This window comes from Physella acuta, unplaced genomic scaffold (genome assembly GCF_028476545.2).
Source record: "Physella acuta isolate Inbredline_101_S28 unplaced genomic scaffold, ASM2847654v3 ptg001312l, whole genome shotgun sequence".
Taxonomy (NCBI): domain Eukaryota; kingdom Metazoa; phylum Mollusca; class Gastropoda; family Physidae; genus Physella; species Physella acuta.
This window is the reverse complement of record NW_026732827.1, coordinates 20,775-34,472: the sequence shown is the minus strand read 5'-3', so window position 1 is coordinate 34,472 and position 13,698 is coordinate 20,775.

The window sequence follows — 13,698 nt, the reverse complement described above, 5'->3', positions numbered from 1 at the left end:
AAAAAGAAAATAAATTATACACTATTTAAATTTGAGTCACTTAAGTATCTATTGGGGATACCGTTACTAAAAGTCTACCCCCCCCCCCCACCCCCCCCGAACGAAATGGAATGTATATAGAAAATATATACATTTAACCGTGTGTGTCGTCCCCCGAAGAAAGTCTACTACCCCCCCCCCCCCCCGGAGAAAGAAGTCTGGAAGAAACACAGCAAACCATGCACACTTAATGAACGTGATGACGCGGGTCTAATAGTGCGGAATAGTTTGGTGAGACATCCTACTAATTTGGACACTATCTTATATATATTATATATATATATATATATTATATACATATTATATATACATATATAATTCTCTACGTGGGGTTTGATAATTCAGCTTTTTAAAACACATTTTGAAGCCAAGTTCTCCTTAATCTTTTCATTGTCGTCTGTAAACTGTCGTCACAGACAGCCGTTATCATGGAGGGGCGGGGGAGGATTATCGTCTTTCGTGAGCTACTGATAGTGTTTTAAAGCAAAATATTTTAAGTCGCAGCATTGGTAGTGTCGAATCCACAAATTATGAATTACTAAAAATAGGAGTTAAACTAAATAGCGGCGTATGCTACGTCGCGGGTCAGCTCGTTTTAATTAATTCATAAAAAATAATCAGGCAACCAATTCGGTCAAATTGAATGTCATGTTGCATTGTCTTCGTGTCTTGACCCACGTGCCAATGTTGAAACAAATCTGTCAGTTAGAAATGTCGCGAAATTTCGCTCGGGCGTTTCGATCTAGCCTGACGACAGAACGACAGAGACAGTGCGTTAAATAAAAGCTTGTATTAATTAAAAAGACGGACATAAACAAATTAGCACCTGCAAAAACCCCTAAAACTCAAATCAGGCTTATTTTTTTCTGACACTGTATCTTTTTTAAAAGATTAACTGATCTTACGGGGAATTTAATTGGTGTCAAGTAAAGGGAACGAAAATCATGCACTGTAATTTATTAAACCTTTTCCGGACTGTCGCGCGCACACACACACTAACACACACACACAGACCGTCCTCTACATTGTCGTCATTGTCTACATCATTACGTCCTCTACATTGTCGTCATTGTCTACATTCTACATCATTACGTCCTCTACATTGTCGTCATTGTTACGTCTACATCATTACGTCCTCTACATTGTCGTCATTGTCTACATCATTACGTCCTCTACATTGTCGTCATTGTCTACATTCTACATCATTACGTCCTCTACATTGTCGTCATTGTTACGTCTACATCATTACGTCCTCTACATTGTCGTCATTGTCTACATCATTACGTCCTCTACATTGTCGTCATTGTCTACATCATTACGTCCTCTACATTGTCGTCATTGTCTACATTCTACATCATTACGTCCTCTACATTGTCGTCATTGTTACGTCTACATCATTACGTCCTCTACATTGTCGTCATTGTCTACATCATTACGTCCTCTACATTGTCGTCATTGTCTACATCATTACGTCCTCTACATTGTCGTCATTGTCTACATCATTACGTCCTCTACATTGTCGTCATTGTCTACATCATTACGTCCTCTACATTGTCGTCATTGTCTACATCATTACGTCCTCTACATTGTCGTCATTGTCTACATCATTACGTCCTCTACATTGTCGTCATTGTCTACATCATTACGTCCTCTACATTGTCGTCATTGTCTACATCATTACGTCCTCTACATTGTCGTCATTGTCTACATCATTACGTCCTCTACATTGTCGTCATTGTCTACATCATTACGTCCTCTACATTGTCATTGTCTACATCATTACGTCCTCTACATTGTCATTGTCTACATCATTACATCTTCTACATTGTCGTCATTGTCTACATCATTACGTCCTCTACATTGTCATTGTCTACATCATTACATCTTCTACATTGTCGTCATTGTCTACATCATTACGTCCTCTACATTGTCATTGTCTACATTATTACGTATTCTACATTGTCGTCATTGTCTACATCATTACGTCCTCTACATTGTCGTCATTGTCTACATCATTACGTCCTCTACATTGTCATTGTCTACATCATTACGTCCTCTACATTGTCGTCATTGTCTACATCATTACGTCCTCTACATTGTCATTGTCTACATCATTACGTCCTCTACATTGTCATTGTCTACATCATTACGTCCTCTACATTGTCATTGTCTACATCATTACGTCCTCTACATTGTCATTGTCTACATCATTACGTCCTCTACATTCTCATTGTCTACATCATTACATCTTCTACATTGTCGTCATTGTCTACATCATTACGTCCTCTACATTGTCGTCATTGTCTACATTATTACGTATTCTACATTGTCGTCATTGTCTACATCATTACGTCCTCTACATTGTCATTGTCTACATCATTACGTCCTCTACATTGTCATTGTCTACATCATTACGTCCTCTACATTGTCATTGTCTACATCATTACGTCCTCTACATTGTCATTGTCTACATCATTACGTCCTCTACATTGTCATTGTCTACATCATTACGTCCTCTACATTGTCGTCATTGTTGACATCAACCTGCGTGACAGCGTGGCTACGCCTCGATGCGTGGAATAAAGTTTTGCCTTGTTACTCAATCCGTTTGTGTGGATAGGGTCTTCACCTTAGTTTTAGTGTCTGCCTCTTAAAGCACTACGCCTCAGTGGGTGAAAATCATATCAATCTAATTCTCTTCTTGGAGACCCTAGAAACACCAAGCTGTAAGCGCGCTTAGCAGTCCCCTCTCTTCCTCTATAGGCATATCGCTACCACCCCCATCCCCTGTTATTATAATTTTTTTATATTTGTTTTATTTTCCATTTTCAAGTCATTCGTTCTAAATGAAATGGACACGACATAGGCTACAGTTTAAAATATTTCCGTTAAATCCCTACGCGTAGGGCTGGTAAGTAGGTCACCAACCAGTTCTACGGCTCAATAAAACCTGCATGAGCCATAGAACTGGTTGGTGACCTACTTACCAGCCCTATAGAGTCCTTTCATATGACGTCACGTCCGTTCGTGATACCTACGCCCGCCGCCACAGTGGTGTACATCAGACGTAAACACAATCAGCTGTTCGCCAGCGCTGGACGTGTTCACCAGCGCTGGACGCATTCACTGTATGTAAAGAACCGCACCAGCGGAAAAGGAAAAATACGTTAAAAAACTTGAACTCTTAGGAATTGAAGATCCTTATACTGTTATTGACAGTTTCGTAGATAATATAAATATGTGGACAAAATTTCTAAATAAAAATACTGTTAGTAATACTGTTTGCGTTTAGAGTTAAAGTAGACGAATCTGATCAAATGCAGTTCTCGATACTTTGTTTCAGGTAAGGACAGTAAAATAATAAACTTCATTTTAATTATAAAAGATAACTATTAATAAAACAAATATGCTCGACCTTCACAAATACTAATAGTAAAAGACAAAGTCAAAAGTAATAATAAGAATAATAAGATCTAATAGTAGGCCTAATACCTGGCTCCGCTGGGTAGACCTAGAATCTACTTCTTTACTTAAATTTAATTACTTTAGATCTACATTCGATTCAAAATACACCCATAATAAATCAAAAGTAGTCATAATAGGCCTAATAAAGCATTTAATTGTCTCTAAGATCTAAAATCTCGCTCTATTATCTAATCATTTTTTTAGCAAACGAAATTTTCTGAAATTGAAATAGATTGTATGACTAGACTTAGATCTAGAATCTGCTACTTAAATTAAATTGTAAAAACTTTATACAAGCATGTAGTTGATATTATTGTAGTAGAAGGCTTTAATAAATTACTAAGGCCTACCTACTTTGTTGTCTTTTTACAGCAATATGTATCTGATACTGGACTGAGTTTAATTAAATTCAAATTCATATCTAGTAATTGGTCTACTAAGTTTTTGTAGCCTAGTAGTACAATCTAGATCATACCAGCCAACAACAAATAACCACATTATTATTATTTGGTTAATGATTAGGCTAATTTTTTTTTAAATCCACTGTTTATAAAAGAAACAAATCAAGCTAGAAACATTATAAGTGAGATGGTTTAGAATAATAACAATGGACCCAGTCTACAATTGATACAATTGCAGGTCTACATAGGGCCTACAGTCTAGTAGTTTACACCTAGTGTGTAGCTAGTATACTAGTGTGTAGCTTTCCAGAGTTAAGATTCGTAATGCCTTAATGCTTTCCCCTGATAAGCCATGTGTGCTATAAATGACATAACATGACACCGAGGTGAGAAGTGTTGAGGGGAGAGTAGTGGGACTTTCCCCTTTGTTCTCCCTGCTGGGCCCTGAGGGTCAAAATTATATAAGAAATACTATCTCTGTGGGGCTGGGTATCACGGAGGTGAGACATTTTCAGGGGAGGGCAGGGCAGACTCCTCTTTGGTTTTATTGTGGGCTAGATACAGGTGGGGGCAGCCATTATGAGGGTTGAAAGTCAGTATTAATGTGTCTGATTACTTTCCTGCTGGATTATAAGGGTTTTAAATTGTATAACATGCTACCCAGATTGATTATTACCCATGGATTATATTAGCCGTTGTAGTGTGGGTTTTGTAGGAGTTAAGTGGTCTCACGTTTGCTACAGTAGATAACCTATAATATATTACTGCATTTGATCAGCTTCGTCTACTTAAACTCTAAACGCAAACGGTATTACTAACAGTATTTTTATTTAGAAATTTTGTCCACATATTTATATTATCCACGAAACTGTCAATAACAGTATAAGGATCTTCAATTCCTAAGAGTTCAAGTTTTTTAACATATTTTTCCTTTTCCGCGGGCGCGATTCTTTACATACGGTGAACACGTCCAGCGCTGGTGAACACGTCCAGCGCTGGCGAACAGCTGATTGTGTTTACGTCTGATGTACACCACTGTGGCGGCGGGCGTAGGTATCACGTGATTTAGGTCACGTGTTTGCAAGGACTCTATAGCTTACTATCTCTAAAACTAAGTAAAAGAGAGTTCACCAGCTAAAAGAAAGTTATCTGCCCCTACCTAGTTGGTGGTCAACGTTCAGGTGTGAAATCTACCAACCGTGACAGTTAATTAACTCTCGGCTATTGGCTGATTGGGTGGTTGCTTGAGAATTGTTACTAAATTTAGAAATGTTAAAATTAAAATGTAATGACTATATGTCTATCCAAGTAGATAAAAACTGATGTACATGCATTGCCTTAGAAGAAAGGCTATCTTGAAAACGCTGCATTAGAAGTGGGTCAAAATTGAGTTCAATAATTTGCCACAAACCGACAAAGATTTTTTAAAAAAAAGGAAATCAATTGGGTTTCTTGAATTATATGCTGATTCTATGCTGATTGGTTGTGGATTTAGGCGTCATGCTCGGTGGATGTGGATTTAAAAAGCACAATTATAACCTTTTTTTTTCATTGGTAAAACATCTCTTTATTGAATCATTAGGAGTTACATAGAAATCTAGCCTTATTAAAGTTAGAAGTTAGTACTGAACACAGCAATGTTTTGTGGGGAAAAAACGAACAAAATATTTCAAACGAGATTTTAAGAAACACAGACATCATAGTGTTGTTCAAACGTGAAAGCAGAATCGTGCACATCAACTGATGACGTAATAAGCAATGTTTGTTTACTCCTCTCCACATCTCAGTCACATGACCACACATCATTGTCACATGACCACACATCTTGGTCACATGACCACACATCTCAGTCATCTCCGCTGCAGGATGAAAGACACGCACTAGAGATGATAAAAAAACTGTTGGGGTTTGTGCAGCCTGACTGGGCTATCGCCTGCTGGAGTGCGGCGTTGCAGATCGCAGGGTTGAAGTCGTCGTCTGCCGACACGAAGGTGGCGCTAAGGGCGACGACCAGGAGAATAGTCAGGGCTAGAACGATCTTCATTTTAAAATCTTGGCTTCTTGGTAGATGTTTGCGGTTAGAACTTCTGGGAAGAAAGGAAAACGTGTTGATAACTTTTAAAGCATACTCATGGGAAGGTTTATGTTTTTAGATTTCGGAGGGGCGGCACCTCGGCGAGGTGCAATTAGGCGCCCAGGACGCTTGATAAACTATAGATGTGAATCAGGCGCGTCCTCCACGCCCCAGATGACCCATAGCACCTCGGGCTCCCACATAAGCACTATGGCGACTACAATCGTATTAAAGAGAACCCTACAATAGGAAACCCGTGGCACATGATAATTTAACCGAACAAAGGGCAGTACCCGTCGCCCCTGCAGTAGTGTAACCAGTGGTTCCCGAGAGCGCCATGTGACGCCCCTGACACCTGGACGGTCGCCTAAATGTCTTCTACCTGACTATTACGAAGGGGATTAACGTAAGCTCAAGGTATTGTAGACAACCCCGCACCATAACAGCATACGATCCAAGAAATATAGAGCCTGCTTTGTTTACATTTACCCTAAATCCAATAATTGGCTGAGCTAGAAAACCCTACATCCAATAATTGGCTGAGCTAGAAAACCCTACATCCAATAATTCGCCTAGCTAGGAAACCCTACATCTAATAATTGGCTGAGCTAGAAAACCCTACATCCAATAATTGGCTGAGCTAGAAAACCCTACATCCAATAATTGGCTGAGCTAGAAAACCCTACATCCAATAATTGGCTGAGCTAGAAAACCCTACATCCAATAATTCGCCTAGCTAGGAAACCCTACATCCAATAATTGGCTGAGCTAGAAAACCCTACATCCAATAATTGGCTGAGCTAGAAAACCCTACATCCAATAATTCGCCTAGCTAGGAAACCCTACATCTAATAATTGGCTGAGCTAGAAAACCCTACATCCAATAATTGGCTGAGCTAGAAAACCCTACATCTAATAATTGGCTGAGCTAGAAAACCCTACATCCAATAATTGGCTGAGCTAGAAAACCCTACATCCAATAATTGGCTGAGCTAGAAAACCCTACATCCAATAATTGGCTGAGCTAGAAAACCCTACATCCAATAATTGGCTGAGCTAGAAAACCCTACATCCAATAATTGGCTGAGCTAGAAAACCCTACATCCAATAATTGGCTGAGCTAGAAAACCCTACATCCAATAATTGGCTGAGCTAGAAAACCCTACATCCAATAATTGGCTGAGCTAGAAAACCCTACATCCAATAATTGGCTGAGCTAGAAAACCCTACATCCAATAATTGGCTGAGCTAGAAAACCCTACATCCAATAATAGGCTGAGCTAGAAAACCCTACATCCAATAATTGGCTCAGCTAGAAAACCCTACATCCAATAATTGGCCTATCTAGAAAACCCTACATCCAATAATTGGCTGAGCTAGAAAACCCTACATCCAATAATTGGCCTATCTAGAAAACCCTACATCCAATAATTGGCTGAGCTAGAAAACCCTACATCCAATAATTGGCCTATCTAGAAAACCCTACATCCAATAATTGGCTCAGCTAATAAACCCTACATCCAATAAGAAAAATAATAAACAGACGACAAATCCCTATCACCCGATAACCCTTTCACATTGACCATACGACCATACTGGATGGTCTGCTCTTGTGCGACATAAAGTAAGACAGGAACCAACTCACCTGAGTGAAGGCTGGCTGATTCTGGCTGGAGGGGATGGTCAACTGGCTGATTCTGGCTGGAGAGGACGGTCAAGGTGTGTTTGTCAGCCAGCAGACGTCCAGTTTTATAAGCTGGGGGTGTTGACTGACAAGCTGGCACCCGGACAGGCGACAACATCCGGACTCCAACCACAACAACATTCGCTGATTCAACTCATCAAACGCACCAGGTGTGTCCGTCCTTTGAAGGTGTTTTGATCATACGAATGGGGTTAGCGGATGTACATTATGGAGCTGTTATTGGGAGGTTGGGGGACGACGACCTGCTTTTACATTTAAAAAAAAACAAAAACAAAAATACTGATGATTAGACTGACGAGACGTGTCCTAGCACGCAAAATTAGAAGAGCGAAGTCACTGTTTTGGGATTTAGCTGACATCCGGAAGTGCAGGAGAAATTAATTTCGTATTTTTTATATTTAGCAGGCCGAGGTTCCTGCCTCTCAATCAGGCGACTTAGCCGAGGTGATATTTTTTTACTGCTGGTTCACGGCAGACGGGGTTAAGTTTAATTTTAAATTTGTAGAAGATGGCGGTTTAACGGTTAAAGTTCAACATGTATTTCAGGTTTTATTCACGAACACAAATTGTGTGGTTAAAAATTAAATTATTTTGATCAAACTTATCTACATAGAATCTGGAAACCATTTTGACAACAGTTACATTTTGTTTGTTGACTGGTACACAGACAAAGTTCCAGTTAAAAGAAATGGTCTGAAATCAGTCAAATGTGTCCAACATAATAAAAGGCAGCCATGCCTAGCATTGAGACAACAAATGTCACCTAGATGCAGTGGCGTCGCTAGGTCGGGTGTCACCCGGTGCGGCAGCTAATGGTGTCACCCCCAGAAAGAATTATATATATATATATATATATATATATATATATATATATATATATATATATATATATATGCCATATACACTTGTATGTGTATACGCATAAGTATATGTATTTGAATATATATTTTTAATGTATTTATGTGTTTTTGAAGCTACGCATTTTCGGGCTGCACTTCGTCTTCTTTTTTTATGTCTAGGAAATGAGTAACATAGCAACCCAATACGTTTTATAGCGTTTGTATCTGCTAGGAGCTCTTTACCTCTCATGGGTATATTAAATTTGTAGTTAAATTATTATAATTTTACATATTACATTGCATAATGTGCAAAATTTCAAGATTCAAGTGATTTAAGAAGTGAATTAATGGTTTCAAACGTTTGGCAACTCTTTTCATAGCTGACGAAAAGCGTCAAAATGTGTCAATGTTGCAAGTCAACCAGTTCTATTTATCTGTTGCTCGTTTTTTATTGCCTATTGATTTGTAGATTTGTGAATTTCCAATGTGGTTTTTAACCCCATCCACTTCAATGGACGGTGTATTTGGTGTCACCCCCCCCCCCCCCCCCACCTTTTTGTCGAGTGGCGTCAACTTTATATTTGATCCACCTAGAAAAAGCATTGAGGGGCCTAATTCTAAAAGTTATTAATTCAAGTGGAAAAATCATTACTTTTGTAGAAAATTATTAAATTTGGTGTCACCCCATCCCAGTAGTTGATTGACGTATCAGTTATTACAATTCTAAACAAAGCTTTTTCCTCAGGTAAATGTTCCAACGGTTGGTTGGTATTCCCCCCCCCCCCCCCCCCTATTCTCTAGTCGGGATTTGTCAACTTGGCTCTTAAAGGACTATTTAACTCTAATTAATCATTCATTTAACAGAAACGATCATTGCTTTTCTCTATATATATTGCTATTTTTTGCCTTGGTGTCACCCCCCCCCCCCTAAATGGTATCACCGGTTCGGTCCACACCCCCCCACTCGCAACGCCTCTGCCTAGATGAGCCCCCTCCTCCCCCGTGTCCCGTGGGTGTTTGTTATATATTTGGTCACGATTCAGTAAACATCAGAAAAATAAGCTGTTGTATGTTTTGTGTCATCGTTCGGCTGTACTCAGTGAACTACCGCCATGTTTCTGTCCACGTACACACGCACGCACGTACGCACAAACACAAATTCACATAAACATACACAAACACAAAAACATGCCAACACATGCAGAAATACACACACAAACACATACCAACATACGCAGAAATGCACACACACAAACTCTCACAAACACACAAAAACACATACCAACATACGCAGAAATGCACTCACACACACACACAAACACACGCACTAACATACGCACAAACACATTCTCAAACACTCACTAGCATACGCACAAACACAAACACAACCACGCATACAAACAAACACATTCAAACACGCACAGACAAAAAGACACAAACACACACAAACTCACTTTTGCGCCCGATACATATATATATTTTCTATTACTGACAGAATAAGTACTGTAGTGTTAAGTCCCTTATTATCACGACCGTACACAACAGAGTTTGAGATCTTCGGACATTGGCCAAGTGAGACGGCCAATGTGCTGTCTGCGTTGTATAAATGTTTACATTAGTGTGGTATAAAAATTTACATTATCGTGGTTTAAAAGTTTACATTATCGTGGTATAAAAGTTTACATTAGTGTGGTATAAAATTTTACATTAGTGTGGTATAAAAGTTTACATTAGTGTGGTATAAAAATTTACATTATCGTGGTATAAAAGTTTACATTAGTGTGGTATAAAAGTTTACATTAGTGTGGTATAAAAGTTTACATTATCGTGGTATAAAAGTTTATATTAGTGTGGTATAAAAGTTTACATTAGTGTGGTATAAAAGTTTACATTAGTGTGGTATAAAAATTTACATTATCGTGGTATAAAAGTTTACATTAGTGTGGTATAAAAGTTTACATTAGTGTGGTATAAAAGTTTACATTAGTGTGGTATAAAAGTTTACATTAGTGTGGTATAAAAGTTTACATTAGTGTGGTATAAAAGTTTACATTAGTGTGGTATAAAAGTTTACATTAGTGTGGTATAAAAATTTACATTATCGTGGTATAAAAGTTTACATTAGTGTGGTATAAAAGTTTACATTAGTGTGGTATAAAAGTTTACATTAGTGTGGTATGAAAGTTTACATTAACGTGGTATAAAAGTTTACATTAGCGTGGTATAAAAGTTTACATTAGTGTGGTATAAAAGTTTACATTAGTGTGGTATAAAAGTTTACATTAGTGTGGTATAAACGTTTACATTAGTGTGGTATAAAAGTTAACATTAGTGTGGTATGAAAATTTACATTATCGTGGTATAAAAGTTTACATTAGTGTGGTATAAAAGTTTACATTAGTGTGGTATGAAAGTTTACATTAACGTGGTATAAAAGTTTACATTAGTGTGGTATAAAAGTTTACATTAGTGTGGTATAAAAGTTTACATTAGTGTGGTATAAAAGTTTACATTAGTGTGGTATAAACGTTTACATTAGTGTGGTATAAAAGTTTACATTAGTGTGGTATAAAAGTTTACATTAGTGTGGTATAAACGTTTACATCAGTGTGGTATAAAAGTTTACATTAGTGTGGTATAAAAGTTTACATTAACGTGGTATAAAAGTTAACATTAGTGTGGTATGAAAATTTACATTATCGTGGTATAAAAGTTTACATTAGTGTGGTATAAAAGTTTACATTAGTGTGGTATAAAAGTTTACATTAGTGTGGTATAAAAGTTTACATTAACGTGGTATAAAAGTTAACATTAGCGTTGAATAAAAGTTTACATTAGTGTGGTATAAAAGTTGACATTAAACGTGGTATAAAAGTTAACATTAGTGTGGTATGAAAGTTTACATTAACGTGGTATAAAAGTTTACATTAGTGTGGTATAAAAGTTTACATTAGTGTGGTATAAAAGTTTACATTAGTGTGGTATAAAAGTTTACATTAGTGTGGTATAAAATTTTACATTAGTGTGGTATAAAAGTTTACATTAGTGAGGTATGAAAGTTTACACATTAGTGTGGTATAAAAGTTTACATTAGTGTGGTATAAAAGTTTACATTAGTGAGGTATGAAAGTTTACACATTAGTGTGGTATAAAAGTTTACATTAGTGTGGTATAAAAGTTTACATTACTGTGGTATGAAAGTTTACACATTAGCGTGGTATGAAAGTTTACATTAACGTGGTATAAAAGTTAACATTAGCGTTGTATAAAATTTTAAATTAGCGTGGGATGAAAGTTTACTATAAGGTGTTAAAGAAATTCAATGAAACACCATGTATTACTATGCGATTATATGAGATGAACTTAGATCTATCCGTCAATGATTATTGGCAGCATGATGTTACGTTTGCACCTTGTAGATATACGCTTAGCAGTGATTCATAAACACATAGGGTAGAAGAGAGAAATGTAAAAAGAAATTTGATTGGATAGGCGGATGTTGACGCGGATGGTCGGAAATGAACGGAGAACGACGGCGGAAGAACAAGGATAGATAACTCGATAACGCCACAATGATCAGGGCCGTCGCGGAGAACTTTTAGTCTGCAAGGAGTAACAAACAAGTGTTATGTCTTGTTAGTTATTATTACGTCCCTTGTATTATATATATTTCATAGTTATGTCCCTTGAATGTTTTATTTACCGCGTTAGTGTGCAATGCGTTGTCAGTAATTTGGTAAAGATAGAAGTCTGAGACAAACGATTTTGTCGCGATAGACTTTCTCGCCGTACCGTGATATATCAGACACTAGGCGGACTGAGACGTTAAGCAACACCAACGTTGTACAACGCAGGATAGGAAGTTGACGTCTGCCTCCACCACTTGAGAAGGCCACACATGGGATGCTTTCAATGGGAGATTGGCTTGAAAGGCCGCCCAACTGGCGTACACTTGTCACTTTTCCAACAGATTCTTGTCTAGTCAAGTTCTATACATAGGTCCTATACAAGTGTATTGGGCCGTGGGTCAAGTAAAAGTTGGGCTGGGTGGGATTATGGCCAGGGCTGGGAAGGATTATGGCCAAAGTGCATTTTTGCTGAGTCGTGTAAAGCGCATCACACATTCATTATCCATTTAAAATTTGATATTTTGTGGTTAAATGTTTTAAAAAAAATGTATTAATAAAGCTATTTAAAAATCAAACACGAAAAAAAACCATCAGTATTTCACATAAAATTTGTTCTTATTGCATGGCCTACCATTTCAGTTTATGTAATCAGAAACGACACCTAACAGAAACTACTCCTAACAGAAACTACACCTAACAGAAACTACTCCAAACAGAAACTACTAACAGAAACTACTAACAGAAACTACTAACAGAAACTACTAACAGAAACTACTAACAGAAACTACTCCTAACAGAAACTACACCTAACAGAAACTACACCTAACAGAAACTACTCCAAACAGAAACTACTAACAGAAACTACTCCTAACAGAAACTACTAACAGAAACTACCCTAACAGAAACTACTCTTAACAGAAACTACTCCTAACAGAAATTCTTCTGTAAAATCTACCCCAAGTGCCGCCCTTCCCTCCGTATAAGAGAGAGGATTCCTTTAAAGTAAAATAACAATATTTGGTTTTAATTTCACGGTAAACATGTGGGATGCGTTTCTTCTAAACACAACATTCGGTCTATGAATAGATCTTATTTACAGAAAATAAAACTAATTTCTCAAAACAAACGCCAATGAACTCGAATAGAAAGGTAGCTATTTCTCAAAGCGATAAGAGTAGGACTTAAGACTGACGACGGGTGGCATATTGGCCCCATGCCGGATGATAAGCTTACCCCGATATCATATTGGCCCCATGATGATAAGCGTACCCCGATTAATAAATAGCCAATCGAAACCAGCGGTGTGTAGTTTCCACAAGGAAGGAATATATCATTGATCGTTGTGTCTGTCGTCTTGCTGTGTCAAAGTTTGCTTTAAATATTGCATTTGGTGAGTTGTCATAAAGGTTATAAAATGTAGACTTGCGTATATTTATATGTTTATATATTCACACAAAGGTAGACTTACGCATATTTATGCCTATATTTACACACACGTTCACCCGCACATACATACATACATACATATATACTTACTTTTTGTAAA